Source organism: Eptatretus burgeri, chromosome 11, assembly GCF_056783735.1.
Source record: "Eptatretus burgeri isolate ZD-2024b chromosome 11, Ebu_testis_v1, whole genome shotgun sequence".
NCBI lineage: Eukaryota > Metazoa > Chordata > Myxini > Myxiniformes > Myxinidae > Eptatretus > Eptatretus burgeri.
In genome coordinates, this window is record NC_140971.1 from 41067334 (window position 1) to 41086373 (window position 19040).

General features: G+C 42.4%; 1 protein-coding gene across 8 annotated transcripts in view; it reads left to right on the forward strand.

Moving 5' to 3' along the window:
• Positions 1 to 1129: 1129 nt before the first annotated feature.
• Positions 1130 to 19040, forward strand: part of LOC147016926 (uncharacterized) — a 326657-nt gene continuing 308746 nt past the window's right edge. For 4 of the 8 annotated variants that reach the window (XM_085846169.1, XM_085846171.1, XM_085846168.1 and 1 more), the window contains exon 1: positions 1132 to 1487. The gene's annotated coding sequence lies outside the window, so the exon portion shown is untranslated. Of the gene's footprint in view, positions 1488 to 19040 lie in introns of all 8 variants that reach the window. The other 4 variants (XM_085846167.1, XM_085846165.1, XM_085846166.1 and 1 more) reach the window with 2 other exon arrangements.

Genomic DNA, 19040 nt, shown 5'->3' on the forward strand with positions numbered 1-19040 from the left:
ACGAGCTTGAAACAACTACACAGGTTGTTCCTTCGCTCTCGTAAACGATGACTGGATTGGGGCATTGTGTTTATCTATAAATGCGCATCAGAAATCGAGAAATTATTAGAATACATTGTCATCACCATCCGGAAGTGGTGCGTGCCCGTATGGAATGTTCACATGCATTCCACAAATTATCGCTTGCATTGAAGTAACAACTGCTGTGATACTTACACACACAGAGTTAATTAAAACCCAAATTAAAATCAAGTTTACCTCCCTGTCTTTGCTTGCCATGCCATTCGCTGCCATTGACCATTGCCTCTCCTACGCCACGGTAACTAGGGCACCGATCCCCATCGTAACCGGCACGGCACGTGATGTAATCGTCGGCCGGCCGCGCACCGGCCTACGCAGCAACGTGTCCTTTCATTGGTTGGTAAATAAATGGCGCATCAGCCATGCCGACGCAGCAACGTGTCCTGTGATTGGTAACTAAATGGTGCATCGGCCACGCCTACGCAGCAAAGTGTTCTGTCATTGGTTTGGTAAATAAATGGCCATAACTTGGGAAGCACTTGTCCTATTAATATCAAACCTTGAAAAGGCACATACTCAGGTCCCCAGAAATATACCTGGCAAGTTTCAATTAGATCAGACCAGTTGTTGTCGAGAAACAGCGGACACACACACACACACACACACACACACACACACACACACAGACACACACACACGCACGCACACACACACACACACACACACACACACACACACACACACACACACACACACTGCTGGAATTATAGATAGATAAACACCAAAATATGATTGAAGTGCCACTGGGAATGGAACCACAAGACTTATTGGACTTAAGGTTTAAATGTTTAAGTAAGATTTTGCTTTCTCTGAAAACATTGAGCATGTTGTTCACTAAACCCCACGAAAGGTGTGATGTTTATATGCACATCAGTATGGTGTGTGTCCTGGGCCGGCTTGAATTACGGGGCTTTTTCTCCGGGGAAATGAGCGAACTATACGTGTTTTAATATCTTGTTTTCCGAATCAGTCCCCTCCATGGGCGGGGTTTTATCTTTAATCATCATAAACACGCCCACTTTGTCCTGAGTCGGATATCGTTGGTCTTATATCATTGTGTCGTATTTGTGCTATCGGGGTTAAATCAGTCTGTTGTTAAATGCAAACATTGCCCACAGGTAAATATTGTCATTCCGTACTTTTACTTTTACCTTAACTTAACTTGGCTGAAATTTTCACTGAAATCCCTGAGTTTGAATGCATGAGCAAACGGACCACTTAGTGAAGCAAAGTGGTCGATGGAGGAGTGATCAGGTGTTTGGAGGGAATTCAGAAGTGAAGGCAAAGACAGGTTGGAAATTCAACGATGGTTGGAGGGCTCCGATCCCAATATAAGGGCGGGACCGGTACGTGTCGGAGGTTGACCGAGATCGTACGTGTTGCCAGCATGGTGGAAGGTATCAGAGGTACGTTCCTCGCTCGGTTTCCTCCGGGAAACTGCGCGGACCCCACCCTTGTGGTCTTCATTTGGGTGTAAAACGTGGCTTGGACTCCCTAATTTAGGGGAGGTAGGGGAGGTGGAATAAATAAATAAATGCTGATTGTTCAGTGAAATGGTTAAAATGAAGGTACAAGTACTCTTTATTAAAATAACCGTTTCATAATTCACACATGGATTTTTGATGTCAGGCCACGGACTTGCTGATCGTGCCCTCTTTTTATATTAATGGTCATTTTCAGCGGCGTTGTTAATTGGTGTAAAATGAAAAATGTAGTGCTGTGACATGACATCATTCTTATACAACGATGTGTTGAAATGCTATATATATATATATATATATATATATATATATATATATATATATATATATATATATATATATATATATATATATATATATATATATATATTATTTTGTAACAATCATTTTCATTTTGGAATCCATGTCCGTGTTTCAATCATTTTCATGTTGATCTTTACAACATGGCGAACGTTAGGTGTGAGAAGCCCGTTCCAGGCGTAGTCGAGTATTTTATTGTTATTGCTACTACTATTACCAGGGTTAATTGGCGTTGCCCGGGTTGGGGGTGGGGGGAGGGGGGGTTCTCAGCAGTGGGAGAAGCAGGAGAGCCAGTAGAGCTGAGAATGGAGCAGGAAAATCGGGGGCAGGAGAACCGATGGGGTGGCGGTGGAAAGTGTGTAGGGGGCAGGAGAGCCAGAACACCAGTGGGTAACGGGGTCTTAAGGGTCTTGAGTGTTTTTAAGGTCTGAAAGGTCTTTGAGGTCTTAAAGGGTCTTTGGGGGTCTTACAGTTCTTAATGGTCTTTGAAGTCTTAAGGGTCTTTGAGGTCTTCCAGCTATAAGGGGTCTGTGGGGTCTTAAGGGTCAGAAAGAGCCTTTGGGGTTTTTGAGAGTCTTCGGGATCTTAACCGTCTTTGGGGTCCAATGAGTCTTTGGGTATTCGGGATTTTAAATTGTCTCATTTGTGTTCGGGGAATTCAATGGTTTTAAGAGTCTTATGGGTCTTTGGGTTCTTATCTCCCAAGCATGTAGAAAGTCTTCTCTCAAGCATGTATTCTAATTTCTCAAGCATGTAAAAAAAACTGTCTCATGGTTCTTGAGGGTCTTTAAAGGCTGAGGTTGTGGATGAAAATACACTTAGGACTTTGTCTGTGTGCTAAATTTGGTGGTTGTCGGTCCAGCAGTCTTTGCAAAAAAACGCGGACAGACAGACAGACAGACAGGCATACATCCAATGAATCTTATTAGATTGCGAGACGATGCCTGTTTGTGTTTCTTGAGGGGTCTTTGGGGTATTGAGGGTCTTAAAGAGACTTATGTGTCTTGAAGGGTCTTGGGGATCTTTGGGATCTTAATGGTCTTTGGGATATTCGGGGTTTTAAGAGGTCTTGATGGTGTTTGGGGAATTCAATGGTCTTGAGGGTCTTATGGGTGTTTGGGGCCATCGGGATGTTAAGGGGTCTCATCACCCAAACATGTAAAAAGTCTTCTCTCAAGCATGTAATAGAATTTCAACTCGGTGAAGATTGTGCGACAGTTAATGCGACGGTTGTTTCTTCCGCTTCATCGTGGGGGACACCGGACACGTCACAGCATCCTTTCTCAGTCATGGCGGATGACCTGACCGTACTATGCAACCACCAAAGATGCATCGACGATCAGCAGATTTGTGGAAAATCGAAAATTTTCTTTTCCGTTGGGTTCAATCGGACCACGATGTAACCCGGTCATTACAATACAAATATGGCGGTCAACTTCCGATTGTGACGTCACGGCAAAGTGTGAAGAAGAAAAAGAAGAATTCGACTTTTAATCTCAAAATTACCGACTATAAATCTAAGAAAAGACACAGGGATAGATTAGCGTCGAGGTGGTCTGAGCGTTTGGGTTCCCCTTTAAGTTATATATGATATCAAATATCCAGTCACAGTCAATAATGAATACGAGCCAAACCCGGGCTCTGCGCGAAGTTTCTGAAGTGACGGTTCGTTAGAACGTCAATATATCCAGTGTTCACAATGTGATTTGTGGAATTTCTTTCATTTCTTGTTACATTTTTTGTTTCAAATTCACATTCTGAGGTAGTCAGCGTGTGCAGAAGAGGGTTTTACATTGCAGACGCCGTTTTCGAGGAGTGGCATTACGCCTCTCAGCGGTGACGGTCTGTCGACGACAGACGTTATGACGTTGGCGAATGACCGATGATGTCATGACGTCATAACGCCTCTCAGCTGTGACGTCACACGTCGCCATGCAAATGAATGTAAAAATTAGAAAAATCGCCCAAAATTCCCAAACCCGTCCGTCTGGCGCGATCTCACATAGCCCATGCTGTTCATGAGACCACAGATCACCCGCGTTCCCAAAGTGGCGACAATCCGTCCGGCAGTTTCGGAGGAGATACATCCACAAAATATGGCCTAGCGTATTAATACAATAATTTGTGTAAAAACTGGACGGATGGAAGCCGTGAGGGAGGCAGAAAGCTCGAGCATTGTAAAGTTCCATTTCTCAAAGCAAATTGATCCTTTACAGAGTAACACAACGTTATTTTTAAAACCATACATCTTCAAGGGACAGGAACATACTGTACACCACTTACCGGAGCACGAAAACGGTGAACGTATTTAACCTCCGCCACCGAAGGTGGAAGGAGGTTATGTTTTCACCCCTTTCTGTCTGTCTGTCTGTTTGTCTTTGTTTGTTTGTCTGTGTACAGAATAGCTTAAAAAGTTTTGGACGGATTTGAGTGAAACTTGGAGGACAGGTTGGGAGTGTAACCATGATGAATTGATTCGATTTTGGTGAAGATCCAGATCCGGATCCGACTACTAGAATTTTTAAAGTGATTCTTCACCATTGGGAGATCGGGCTCAAAAACGAAAGAAAGCATGACATGACATTCTTCTATACCTTGTACGGAAATAACGCTGAGCTTGCATGTCGGATCTCATCTCGATGAACTATTCAACTCACTGAGATTTCTCCTGTGGAGTCGCCATTTTATTTTACATTAAACTACCAGAACTAATAGCAAAGAAAACTTTATGAGTTTTTGTACCATTTGTGGTGCTAAATATATTGACGACCAAAGTTGTCCACGTCATTTTGGAACACCATATATATATATATATATATATATATATATATATATATATATATATATATATATATATATATATATATATATTTGTTAATAAGCAGGATTTTTTTTTTAAAGACTCCACTAATAATCAATACATAATTAAATTAATTGCAACCATAAAGAAGATAAACATAGGGGCAATACCCCTGGGTACTCACCTGATGGCGGCTGGATAAGATTACTAGGGAACCACTGATAGGCATGGATGACCCACAAAATATGTAATGGAAAAGAAAGCAAATATCTATGGATTTTTTTAAATGCCATGAACAAACATTGGTACATCAAGGGTGATGAAGGTTGTGGTGAAGCTTCATCGGAATTGTGTGTGTGGTTTCAGAGAAGAAAGCGAATACGATTTTGGGGGGCAAACCCCCCTCCCCTTAAATAGACCCCTTTAGACATGGAATTTTTTTAATGGCATGAACAAACATTGGTATGTCATGGGTAAGGGCCCTGTCACACCTTGACGTTTTAGCCAGCGTATGGCAACGTATCAAAATGCATGTAAAACGCTGGCGTACGCTGAACTATTGATGGTGTTTTCAGTTTTGGGCGTATTCATAACGAGTTGGATGTATGCATAACGTATTAGTAACATACACAGAACGTTTCGATAACTTATTATATAGATAACTTATACCAGCGAATGCTTTGCGTGTTGTCAGCGTTCACAACCTATGCCCAACGATAGTCAAACTTATGCATAGCGCGCGGCAGCGTATCGCCGACGGTCACGTGGCGCAGCCTATTAAAAGGCTGCCGCTCTACGATACAAATCATAACCACACGAGACATCGAAGTGTCAACATCACCGTCATGCCGAAGAAAACCTCGAAGAATGCTGCAAAGAAGTCTCCTGGCCGTGGACGCGGACGCAAGGAGGATCCATCATCACCCACATCCTCCCCATCACGCTCACCTACTACTACTCACATGGACCTACTACTACTACTGATGCGCTCACCTAATACTACTACTCCTACTACTACTACTGCTGATACTACTGACATGGACATCTACTCACCATGGAGTCTGAAACACTGACGCGTTCCTCCTGTGTGAACCCATTTTTATATACCAATTCACCGAAACGCTGCCAATACGCCATTATACGGTAGCTGTAAGTTAGAAACACGTTCAGTAAATTCTGTGGTTGTCCGGCAGACGTCAAATACGTCTACATACGTCAATATGCGTTTGAGATACGTTACACATAGGTTCAAAGCACGTTACGCATATGTTAGAAATAAGTTTCGGGTACGCTAGACATTACCTCGACATATTTTGACTGATGAGTAACTTACAAGTGACGTGTGTCAACGATCGCATAACGTGCCTACAACTTATGGCCAGCGTATGCGGAACGTGTGAGTCATAAGCCGAGCACGTCGAAAAATTTTGAGCATGCTTAAAATTTGTCGACGAGCTCGGCATCCTTCGATGTATACCAGCGTGCTTCAGCGTGCTCTTAACGTATACAAAACTTACCCATAACGTATTCGACGTGTGCCAGCGTATTCACCAAATTTTTCATACGTCGGCATACACTGGCTAAAACGTCAAGGTGTGACAGGGCCTTGATGAGGGTTGTCATCAAGTTTCATCGAAATTGTGTGTGCAGTTTCGGAGAAGAAAGCAAATACATATTTTTGGGAGCACCCCCCTTACACCCACATAGAGCCCGATTTTAATAATGTCAGGAAAAAAAACTTTGGTATATTACGGGTGATGAATGTTGTGGTGACGTTTCACTGGAATTGTGTGTGTCGTTTCGGAGAAGAAAGCAAATACCTATTTTTTGTGTGTGTGTGTGTGTGTGTGTGTGTGTGTGTGTGTGTGTGTGTGTGTGTGTGTGTGTGTGTGTGTGTGTGTGTGTGTGTGTGTGTGTGTGTGTGTGTGTGTGTGTGTGTGTGTGTGTGTGCGCACCGTTGAGGCTCGCGTGATAGATGACACACAGAATGCACAATAAGGGGAGCAGGAGACAAGAGGGGAAGGAGGGGGAAGGAAAAAACAGTGGGGAACAGAGACATGAGGAGATCTGTGGATGGGAAAGGGATCGGGGTGGCGGTACACATGGTAAACAATATGGACACGACAGGGACTTCAATGTCCTTACACGACAGGGACTTTCAGGAAGGAATGCAGGGAATTTGAAGGAGGTGGATTAGCAGGGGTAGAAATGATCTTGGTTTTGGATGGAGGAAGATAAGCGGCTTGTGGAAATATGGGGGGACATATCTCAGACAGAGCAAGGGGGAGGGGGGCGAGGATGGAGAGGAGATGGTAGAAGACAGAAAGACCACCTATCTGTCAGCGTTGAGAGAGTGAGAGACCCAACGACTCAGCCTCATCGCAGGAAATACAAATTATCCTAAATGCCTTGGTTTCCACAGCGTGAAGCCGAGAAAGGTGAGAGGTGGGAGCACCAGCCCAGAGGGGAGAGCATTACTCCATCAGGCTGCAGACAAATGCTTTGTATGTGGTTAGGAGCTCAGATGTGCCAAGGAAGGACTTTGCATGATGGAGCATGCCCAGTTGGTGACTGGCTTTGGAGGCCAGCTTGGAAATGTAGCTTTCCCAGGAAAGATCATGGCAGATAGTGTATTCCAGAAGCTTGAATGAAAGGTCTTCTTCAAGAGGATTGTTCAGAAAGTAGATGGTGGGGGGGGGGTTCCAGACGGTCCTTTCGGAGAGAGACATTGAGAGAGTATGAGATTTATCAGCATTGAAGGACATGTTCTATGTGTTGAACGAGCTTGTGATTTTTTTTATAGATCTGAAGAGAGTGAAGAGGCTGCTGCTTGCCAATCTGAGGGATGACAGATGGTACAGCAGAGAATGGAGTCATCAGCAAAGAGATAAAGAGGATTCTCCAGAGAGTTAGAGAGATCATTGATGAAAACCAGAAAAAGAACAGGGCCCAGAACACTGCCTTGAGGAACTCCAGCCTGGACATGAAGAGGGGATGAGAGAACTCCATTAAGGGCCACACGTTGGCTATGACATTGGAGGAAGTCTGCAAGCCACGAGTGGAGATGTACTTGGATACCATCGGAAGAGAGTTTGGTGAGCAGGACAGAGTAGGCCAGAGTGCCAGACCATATTTAAGGCATGCAATATGTTTTGGGAGATGGCTCTGATTTCATGTCTGGCATTGAGGATCTCCATCCATTTTTGGGAGAGCAGAAGCAGCATATCCAGTGTAGAGTGACCTGGTCTGAATGATTCATTTTGTGGGGAAAGCCCCCATAGACCCCTTTAGACAATTTTTTAATGGCATGAACAATCTTTGGTACATCACACACGATGAAGGTTGTCGTCAATTTTCATCAAAATTGTGTATAGTTTTGGAGAAAAAGAAAATACATATTTTGTGGGGCAACCACCCTTACATGAAATCCAGATATCCAAATCCAGATAATCCCCTTAGAGCCTGATTTTTCTAATGTCATAAACAAACTTTGGTATGCCACGAGTGATGACGGTTGTAGTCAAGTTTCATCGGAAGTGTGTGTCATTTCTGAGAAGAAAGCAAATATCTCTGGGGGGCAACCCCCCCCACCATAAACTTACTCTTTCGACCCCCTCAGACCCACATTTTTGTTAATTTTTTTTATGCCGTGAACAAACTTTGGCATGTTACAGGTGATGTAAGTTGTGATCAAGTTTCATCAGAATTGCATTTGTAGTTTATGAGAAGAAAGGAAATACTTATTTTGGGGAGCAACCCCTGTAGAACCCCTTTGGGCAGGATTTTTTTTTATGTAATGCAATGAACAAATTTGGTGCGTACATGGTGATGAATGTTGTGGTAAAGTTTCATCGAAATCATATGTGTAGTTTCAGAGAAGAAGTTGAAAGTGTTTTGGGATGGACAGACGTGTTCCAGGTGAGTTAAAAATTAGATGTAGTTTTGAAGCAATTCTGCATCATGTTGCTTTGATACTAAAATGCTCAGGATGAGATATCCAAATCCAGATAAGATAACCTGTCATTCATCTTACAATGTTTTCAACGTGCAGAGGAATCCTTTTGCACTATCATTCCACTTTTATTCCTTTGTCTGCAAAAAAAACAATAGTCTTTCAGCAGACAAGGCCCAACTAGGCCCTTAATTGAACATGCACTCACATTGGTCCGCACATCCAAATGGGCGTGTCTGGCCTAGCTAGATGACGGAATATTTCAGATCGGCAAATAAGTGGTTTCAGAAACGTCTGAGTCGTTAAACATTCTTCGAAAGACGACTATTCATAAGCAGTCGATGTCTGCACACAAGGCGCATCCATCATTCAGAAGAAAAACAATTACGTACGTGGCGACGAGTTGAACAAAGTTCGGAGTGCGTGGGTCCTCAAGCGCTGGCTCGAGATGGTCTGCTTTGTCCCTGGAGCCCCTCCACGTGTCCAAATACGCGAACTATTCATTAGCGTCTCTGAAGCACTTTGTTCCCACGCAGAGAATACATTCACATTCAGTATGAATGCATCGACCAATGTGGTGTTTTAAAATCTGTGAAATGGACTGCATGGTATATGAACAATCAAGAGTGAATGCTGTAGTTTGTGGTTTGAAGACTGGGTGGCTGTGGGATGGGTGAGTGTGGTTAAAAAAAAAAGAAAAAAAGAAATTTGAAGGCAATTCGGGCTCACAGCTCTTTCAAACCGATCCCCTTATTAACACCAATCGTCTCTGACCTTTGATTTCTGCACAAATATATTATTCATGTAATCTTTAAGGAGAAAAAGACACGCGTAGTTTCATAATCGTTCCCTTTATTATCGCTGTCATTCAGCTTTCAAATCCCACCCAGCATGGTAATCTGCTATTCTCAAGGCCCTGCAAAGGCGTTTAGGCCTCACTGATGGCCTAAAAGGCTTAACAACTTAACGCTATGAAATGTATTATGTGTGAATTTGCATGTAGGTCCCAGAGCAGAGAGTCCATTAAAGCAGGGAAATTGTAACACTCCCCATTTCCATATATCGAAACAGAGTCACCGACTGCCATTTTCTTTTGAGAGATTACTGGGGTGCTGTGCTTGTGTTTCATTAGTGGGGCTTTAGAAGCCAAGAAATTACAGGGTGCGAAACAGACGAGGCGCCTGTAAAAGCACGTGATTATAAGTTGTATAATTATTTGTTATTAAGGTTGTCGAGGTTGGAGTTTGCTGCGTGTGCTCAGAGATATGTGTATATATATATATATATATATATATATATATATATATATATATATATATATATATATATATATATATATATATATATATATATATATATATATATATATATCATGAATGGGGTTTGTGTGTTCTCTCCTCGCCAATGGTAAAGATAATTAAAAGTCCATTTGAAGTCGTATTATGTGCACGACAGGAGGGCAGGGTTAAATGTCAGGAAAGAAAGCCATTTGGTTTAATCTCCCTTTGAAATTTTCATTGGGCTGCTATTTCTATGGCTCGGTGAACTTGCCTGTGCTGTCATCACGAGATTTCTTCTCTTGCCCACCCCATCCAATCCACCCAGCTCATTGCTAATTGCTTAAAGAGCCAAAGACCGTGGGTTCACATCCCTGTGGTGTCAAAGGGAGGTTGGCAGGTCGGTTTTAAAGTTAAAATATTTGCCCTGTGAATCAGCAATCCACATTCACTCCATGTCTCATTATTCCATACACAGCCATTCAAGCTTTATCCTTCGTATTCTCTCCCTGTCTGCCAAAATGGACTCCTGCCAGCGATAAGGAATTTGCTTCCTTTCATACTGCTCGTCTTTAGCCAGTGACGCATCTCATCACCTCTTTTAACCACGTTGTCTCATCCCCCTCGTCACTTGTACAACCTGTCTGCAGGTCCTATCTATCACTACCTGTCCACACCAGTGAAGGTAACGTCCACGTCATGGCACTTTTGCTGGGATTATAACTCATGGTACTGTCTTTGTTTACATTCATCTTCTAATGAAGGGGTTGGTACATTCATCCAAAGCCTGTATGCAAACTCATTGACCTTGTGGGTGGTGGTCCCTGGTAAATTGAGTGATGAAATCCTCTCACTTTTTCACACCTTTATTTTTTTTTTTTTTTACTGTCTTTACTTGCCAACATGTACGTTGTGGGTTGACAGGATAGCCGAGAGGTACGCACACTCACCTCTAAAGTTCTTCAGCCTGGGTTTGAATCCCAACTCAGCTATAAACGTCACGTTGGTGTTTCACAAGACATGGTGTGTCATTAGTGTGTGTGCCGCCCCTCGGATGGATGTTAAATTGGACGTCCTGTCTGCCGACATTAGTTGGTGGATTTTAAAGATCCCACAATGTGCATCACAAAGAGTAAGCGAGCTATTGCCAGCACCCTGAACAAACGACAAATTCCTCCTCTAACCTACATGGGGCACTGTATAAGCGGTATAACTGCGTCCCCAGCAAATGATGCTACCTGCAACCATGTGCAGCATACGAAAGAAGATGACGTTAAAGAAAAAGGGACATCACACAAAATGACAAATTGGATATTTTCTGGACCACTCCAGTTTTGAATGTAACATTAAGCATAATGCAGCTTATATTCTTTGTAAATAAAATAAAAGCAATTTTTAAGAAAGCTGACATTCTCATGCTTTGCACACAAGGAATTGTGGATGAAACAGAAGGAACTGCATTCTTAGATGTGCAATGCAGGAGAGGACCGTTAATAGCTCTGTGATGTGCGGTGTCCACTCCCAGCATGTGTTACTTAAAGTGGAACTCTTAATAGTGGAAGAATGTTAGAAAATGCAGAAATCAAAAAATAATCGTTCAATATTTTAATAATAATAATAATGACAACACTAATAATAATAATAATAATAATCGTAAAAATGACATAAAATGTCAGAACCCCGTTATTGTAGTAATTGTGCTGCACAGAGTCATATTTATGTACAACTAAAATGTTTATGTCCAACTAATACAACTAAAACTAAAAAAATCCAGCTCATATTTATATTCAACGAAAATGGCCGCCAGTCTACCAGTCAGCCATCTTTGATGAGATCACAAAACAAAGTGAGTGGCACAAGTATCCCATCATCTAATGTGCTTTTGCCAAGTTTTAATAAAATCGGACTATGCATGTCTGAGAACTGGTTGGGGACACATTTAAGTAACACGTTGGCTGCCAGTCGGCTATCTTGGATCTGATCATAAAAAAAATGTAGTGCATATGTGAGCCATCAGTCATTATCTGTGTGCCAAGTGTGAACAACATCGGTAAATGCATGTCTGTGAAATGGTTGAGGACGTGTTCAACACCGTATTTTTTTTACAACTAAAATGGCCGCCAGTCGGTCATCATTGATCACATCGTGAAACAAAATGATTTGCACATGTATACCATCATATGTTGTCTTTGTGCCAAGTACAAATAAAATTGGTCCACACATGTCCTATATATGGTTGTGGGTGCACGCACACACGCACACACACGAAATTCAAGACCAAATCCATAAGCCTCCCCCCCCCCCCCTCGTTTCGAACAAAGTCCAACTGGAGCTAATAATAATCATGATAATCCACAGAATTTATATAGTACCAATTAAGCCATTCAATGCTGCTCTATGATGCAGAAAGCCAAGCCTGTGCAATGGTTGTTTTTTGTGCTCTCCTTTTTACATGTCGAAACACAAGCAAGGAAGAAGCACATACCTTTTTTTTTTTTTAATCATTGGTTTGACTTGGCCAGGGCTTGAGCTGCCGAACTCTCAGATTCAGAACGAACAGACGCTCTAACCATAATGCTACTGAGGTGTGTGTGTGTGTGTGTGTGTGTGTGTGTGTGTGTGTGTGTGTGTGTGTGTGTGTGTGTGTGTGTGTGTCATTGGTTGTTATCTCCATTTGCAGGTTTTTGGAGATGTAACGAAGTTGTCCCAGGAATCAAAGTATCCACCATCGCTTCAGTAAGGAATCACAGTTCATAGACCAAGCTGTTCAACTTTGTTGTTCTCAGAGTTTTGTTCCGAGGGCTCTTTTCAGGATCGTCCCTGAGCCCAGGACCGCCTCAAACTGCAGTTCGTTTTTAGCTCACCTGGAAAGTAGTTCCATGGGGCTTATGGGATGGTGAGTCATCCGTCCATCTGTCAGTCCACAAATCCTTGCAACTTCTTCTCTGAAACTAAACATCGGATTTTGAAGAAACTTTACCACAACGTTCATCACCATGTGTGCATCAGAGTTTGTTCATGGCATTAAAAAAACACATCAGGCCCTAAGAGGGTCTGAGGTGGCTGCCTCCCAAAATAGGTATTTGCTTTCTTCTCAGAAACTACACAAGCAATTCTGATGAAACTTCATCACAATCTTCATCACCTGTGATATACAAAATTTATTCACACCATTAAAAAAACAGGTCGGGGTCTAAAGGGGTCTACGGTGGGTGGGGGTTACCCCCCAAAATATGCATTTGCTTTCTTCTCCGAAACCACACACACAATTTCGATGAAACTTTACCACAACCTTCATCACCCCTGATGTACCAAAATTTGTTGACACTTTTAAAAATCTGGGTCAATGATTTACCAGGGTAGAGGGGTTTCCCCCTTAAAAATAAATAAATAGGTATTTTCTCTAACATTGGTTCATTGGTGCATTTTGCAGATTCTGTCCCACGTTTACTTCATCCTCAGTATCATTATTCTGCCAGGTGAGCGCCCAGGGGTATTGGCCCTTATTCTTTGTCTTTTGGTGCAAAGAGATTTAGATCATCCATGTCAGGTAGATGTGTCACCTTCCGTATCTCTTTGGACACTCTCTTATTAGACATTTGGGTACATCCATGTCCGAGCTCATTAATGAGATTGCTCAGTGGATCCAGGGCCAGGCAAAATAGGAGGGGTGAAAGGCTATCACCCTGGAAGATCCTGTGATCTATCTTCACCCCTCGTATTTCAATCCTTCCTTCTGAGTGCTGTAATATCAATGTGGTGTTCCACAGCTCCATTACTTTCTCAATCAGTTTATTTGGGGGTTGATTTTGTACAATTATGTGTGTTTGTGATGGATTACAGAAGCACGTATATAAATTGAGGATGGGTAAAACAACCTCCCTTGTGAATGATTTTGACTTGTTGCATACATAGAGGTTAAAAAAAAGAAAGAGTACATTTGAGGTCGTATTGCGAGTAAGAACCTGCAGAGATAATGATCGCCATTGTGTGTGAAATCCTCCTAGCTAGGGCGTGATGGAGAAGTATTCCGATTTTGAAACCCTGGCGTAGACCCACGCATGGATGGAAAGTGTGTGCACAGTGCCTCACTCAGTAAATGGTGTGCATTTGATGAAATGCACTCATGTTGTGCAGGCAATTGGGTGAAAATTTCAAACACTACTGAATATCAAATTATACCTTTCGGACAAAAAGGAAATCTTCACAACGAATGAAAAATTGCTTGCATGGGTTTTAACGATGTGTGATTGGGCCAGATGTAAGGCAACGACTTTGGAAAGCAAGTAATGGAGTGGAGTGGAGCAGGCTGCCACTGTCAAGTGTAATAAAAGTGGTGAAAGAGAATGACAGAAAAAAACCAAAAGACTCCTTAAATTTTGCTTTCATTCTTTTGTTGCTCAGAACAGAGTGTGAGGTTAAAGAGCACTTCCTTCAGAGGACAAATTTATTTGAGTCCAAACTTTTTTCTCTTATATAAGGACATATACAAGAAACTTTGGTTCATTATTTCATTAATTATTTGTATGCAGCCTGCGGCTGCTTGGCTGCATCATTTCCTCCGGGTCTGGCTGTGTCCCTGTTACCAGCACACTGGTACTCATTTTGCCGACCTCAGAAGGATGAAGAGCCTGAGTAAATTTTCCAGTTGTTAATTCAATGGCCTGACAGGGGATTGAACTCAAGAACCTAGAATCTTAAGCCAGCCATGTTAACCATTAAGCTGACACCAGGCCTTTTGGTTCATCATCATGCCATTTATGCTTGGTGTTGGCTTAATGGTTGGGGTGGTGGGCTTGGGATCCTAAGATCCTGAGTTCAAATCTCACTCGGCTGTTGAATTAATACCAGGTGGGGTTGACTCTGCCTGTCATCATTCCGAGGTCGGCAAAATGAGTGCCAGCATGCTGGTATCCTGTGTCGGAGTGGTGACCCGTCCAGGATTGTACTCACTTGCCAAGAAGACTGCTTAGGCAGAACCAACGCTCTGCACAGAGTATGGTCCCCATGGATGGATTGATGGTTCATGCAATTTGACCCATCATGCCTTTGCGTTGTCAACACCACACTAATTCTTGATTTAATTTCACTGAGGGATAGTGGGGGATGCAGGAGAGGTGGGGATGAAAAACAATGGAGGAAGTGGGGCAAGCAAGCACAGGGACATCACCAGGGAATAATTTGTGTACTGTTCATACAGTGCCTTCAGAAAATATTCATACCCCTTGTTTTTTTCACATTTTGTTGTGTTACAGCCTGAATTTAAAATGGATTAAATTGAGATTTTTTTGTCACTGATCTACACACAATACCCCAGAATGTCAAGGTGGATTCTTTTTTAAACAGAAAATTTTAAAACTAAATTATAAATGAAAAGCTGAAATGTCTTGTATTAATAAGTATTCAACCCCTTTATTATGACACTCCAAATTGAGCTCAGGTGCATCCAATTTCCTTTCATCATCCTTGAGATGTCTCCACAACTTAATTGGAGTCCACATGTGACCACTTCAATTGATTGGACATGATTTATAAAGAAACACACCATTTTATATAAGGTCCCACAGTTGACAGTGCATGTCAGAGCAAAAACTCCACCATGAAGTCCAAGGAACTGTCCGTAGAATGCCAAGATATAATTAATTATGAGGAGGTCTAGATCTGGGGAAGAGTACAAAATAATTTCTAGAGTGTTGAAAGTTCCCAAGATCAGAGTGAGCTCCATCATTTTGAAATCGAAAGAATATGGAACTACCCAGACTTTTCTTAGAGATGGCCGTCTGACGTTCGTGGCACACGACTGTAGAACATAACTTGCAGAACAAACTGTTCCCAGAAGTTACTACGAACTTCGTTGGAAATTCTGCTGCATAGGCTCGTACTTTTGCAATAGAAGAAGCAGCTTCCATGGGCATAATTGGCAAGTAAATCTGACGTCCTTATAATAGAGATTAAGCTCGATATTTAAGTAAAAGGAGGTAAGATATAACAACTTGATAGCCAACAGGAACACCACAGCAACACATGACAGGAAGTCAGTTCATTCAATGCACAGGTGATACTCGATCAAAATGTCCTTTTTGATCACCACTTCACGCAGGCACGACGCCACATGCCCCGAGCATTTAGCAGATTTAGCCACCCAAGTGTGATTCACACTCGAAGTTGCACTGATGAGGAAAAGTTGCAATAAAGTTGCACTTATAACTCCCTCCCATTGCATCCTCAGGGAAAAAGAAAGCAATATCTTTGCATTTCGCGACATGGGAATGCCGTGAAAAAAAGTTGCAAAAAATTGCCTGACTCATCAAAATTAGATTTTCAGTTCCTTCCTTACTAGCTTCCCCACCCTCCACTGACCTAAAAAAAGCCTGAATTCCTTCCTCAATTCCCACTGCAAACCTTGCTGCCCCCTTTCTAGTTAACATGCGGCCATCATTCCAGAAACACTCCCTTTGTCCCTGACATGATTCCCACTGCTTCTTAAATGTAAAACCTTCCTCCCGACACCATTCTTCTCGCCAACGGTTGACATATTTCGCTCTGCTCATAATTTCTATATCATTTCCTCATCTTGGGAAAATCCCAGAAAGCATGACCTCACAACCCTTTGCTTTCAGCCATTTACCCAATATCCTCTATCTATTTTTCAAAACCTCTGAGTAAACTTTCCCTCAATAATTTGCTCCTCCGTGTACCACAACCAACTTCTTCCGACCGTGACCCGATATGATGTCCTTTACCCTTCCTCCAATGTCCCTAACTCCTGCTCCTTCAAAACTGCACAGAACTCCATGTCTTCGTTCCTTCCTGCAGAATGAAGAATCCACATATTTAAAAGTCTCATCACCCACAAAAACTTTCTCCCATACCTCATTTCTACCAATCTCTATTGCTGCATCCTCCCCACTGCCTGCACTTGCTGCACCTTCACCTCTGCCTGCACTCGCTGCACCTTCACCTCTGCCTGAACTCGCTGCACCTTCATCACTGCCTGCTCCTGCTGCACTATCACCACTTCCTGCTCCCTTGTTCCTCTTGTTATTCTCTTTTCCCAGGTAATCGTTTATGAGACTCATGTCCGGACTCTGGAGTGGCCATTGTAACAGTTGAAGCACACTAGCTGTAACCTTATTCTCCAAATACTGTTTTACTAAATTGGAATTGTGTTTTAGATCATGTACGGCTATACCCATACAACTACCGACCAGTTCTGCCAATATCCATGTACCCCTCTATCTCCAGTACTTCTAGATATCTGTCTAATTCCAGTTTAATGCTATCTATTATTCAAACTTCTACCAACTTTCCTGAAAGAATATTTTATGTTTACAACTGTGTCTACAATCCACCGGCCTTATGTCTGTGATCACCGTCTTCTACAACTATTCCCTTTGGTTCTGTCACTACCTTCCTAGTACTACAATAACTGTCCTGATTCCATCTTGTCTGTACCCTTCATTATCGTTATCATTAGGAGCTGTGAAACGCTGCCATACATTACATATGTTTTATATCGTAGTGCAGTCGTGCAGACACAGACATGGTGATGTATGTGCCTGCCCCGCTATTCTCATCCCCACACTTCCCCACCCCTAGTGAATTTAAGTTGATAAACTGTGAGATCGAATGAATGTAGTGTTGATATAGCACAGGCTTGATGGGTCAAATGGCCTCTTCCTCCCTCAAAGTTCCTTGTATATCTTCACTGTGTCTCCTCGTAATATCCTCATTTCTAATGTATAAAGTTCTGTCTCCTTCAGCCGCTTCTTCAAAGCTTAGTCTCGTCGGTTTACACTAAACCCTGTGTAGTGACCAAAATGGCAAACGATGTGAGGTGAGGTCTACCTAAATTCCCATAAAGTGTAAACACGACAGCTTTTTATTTATATAATTATTCCCCTGTGAATACAACCTAAAATCCTATTGGCTTTACCTAGTGCTGCCTGACACTGCTCATTGCTCCCACCCACCAAGTCGATTACCAATCCCATATCCTTTTCCTATGTCACATATTGAAAGACTGTCCCTTTTATTATGTAGTCCCTATTTTCAATGTTCTTACCAGCCCATCCAGGGACTAAAATACAGTTCAAGAGGTGGGTGGGCTGGGGAGGGGATGGGGTCGGAGGGTGAAGGCCAAAGGGGTACTGAAAATACAATTTTGATCAACCATCCAAGTAACACATGCTAAAAGCATGCCCCACTTGGGTGGTCAAGGACACTTTGCCACCCCCTGCCCAGATGTATTGAAATATTCAGGATGATTTCACGAATTTTGGAGGCTTTTTGGGAGAAAATATTTCAAAACGATTTCATATTGAATGAACTGCTTGAAAACACCAAAGAAATGCCCCTGGGCACTGGGATAACCAGGGAACCACTCGTAGGCATGGATGACCCACAAATATGTAATGGAGCAGAAAATAAATACCTGTGGAATTTTTTTTCAATGCAGTGAACAAACTTTAATGCATCGCAGGTGATGAAGGTTGTGGTCAAGTTTCATCGAAATTGTGTGTTGTTTCTGAGAAAAAAGCAAATACATACTTTGGGGGGAAACACCCCTCCCCCCTTCGACCCAGACTTTTTAAATATTGTGAACAAACTTTGGTACATCATGGGGGATGAAGGTTGTTAAGTTTCATGGAAATTGTGTGCATGGTTTCAGAGAAGAAAGCAAATACATATTTTGGGGGGCAACCCCCTCCCCTCGTGGACTCCATTTGGGCCTGATTTCATTCTTTTTAATACCCTGAATAAGCCTTGATATATCACAGTTGAGTAACGTTGTGGGGAGTTTCATTGAAATCGTACATGTAGCTTCAGAGAAGTTTCAAGTATTTGTGGACGGACGGGCAGACTGACTTACTGACGGATTGACGGACTGACGTATTGATGGACGGACGACGTGCCATCTCATAAGCTCCCCGGAACTACATTCCAGGTGAGCTAAAAATCAACCTGGGCTAAACCATATTCAGTCACACTCCTCCTCCCCATCGATTTGGATGAGAAAGTCCATTATTCAGGAATAATTTATCACAAATCCTTTGTGTTGCTCGGCTGTGCATTGGTACAGTGTGAGGTTAATTCTTGTTCACCAAGGATTCCATAGGGTGTTTCAAAACTTAACACCTCTTGTGCAA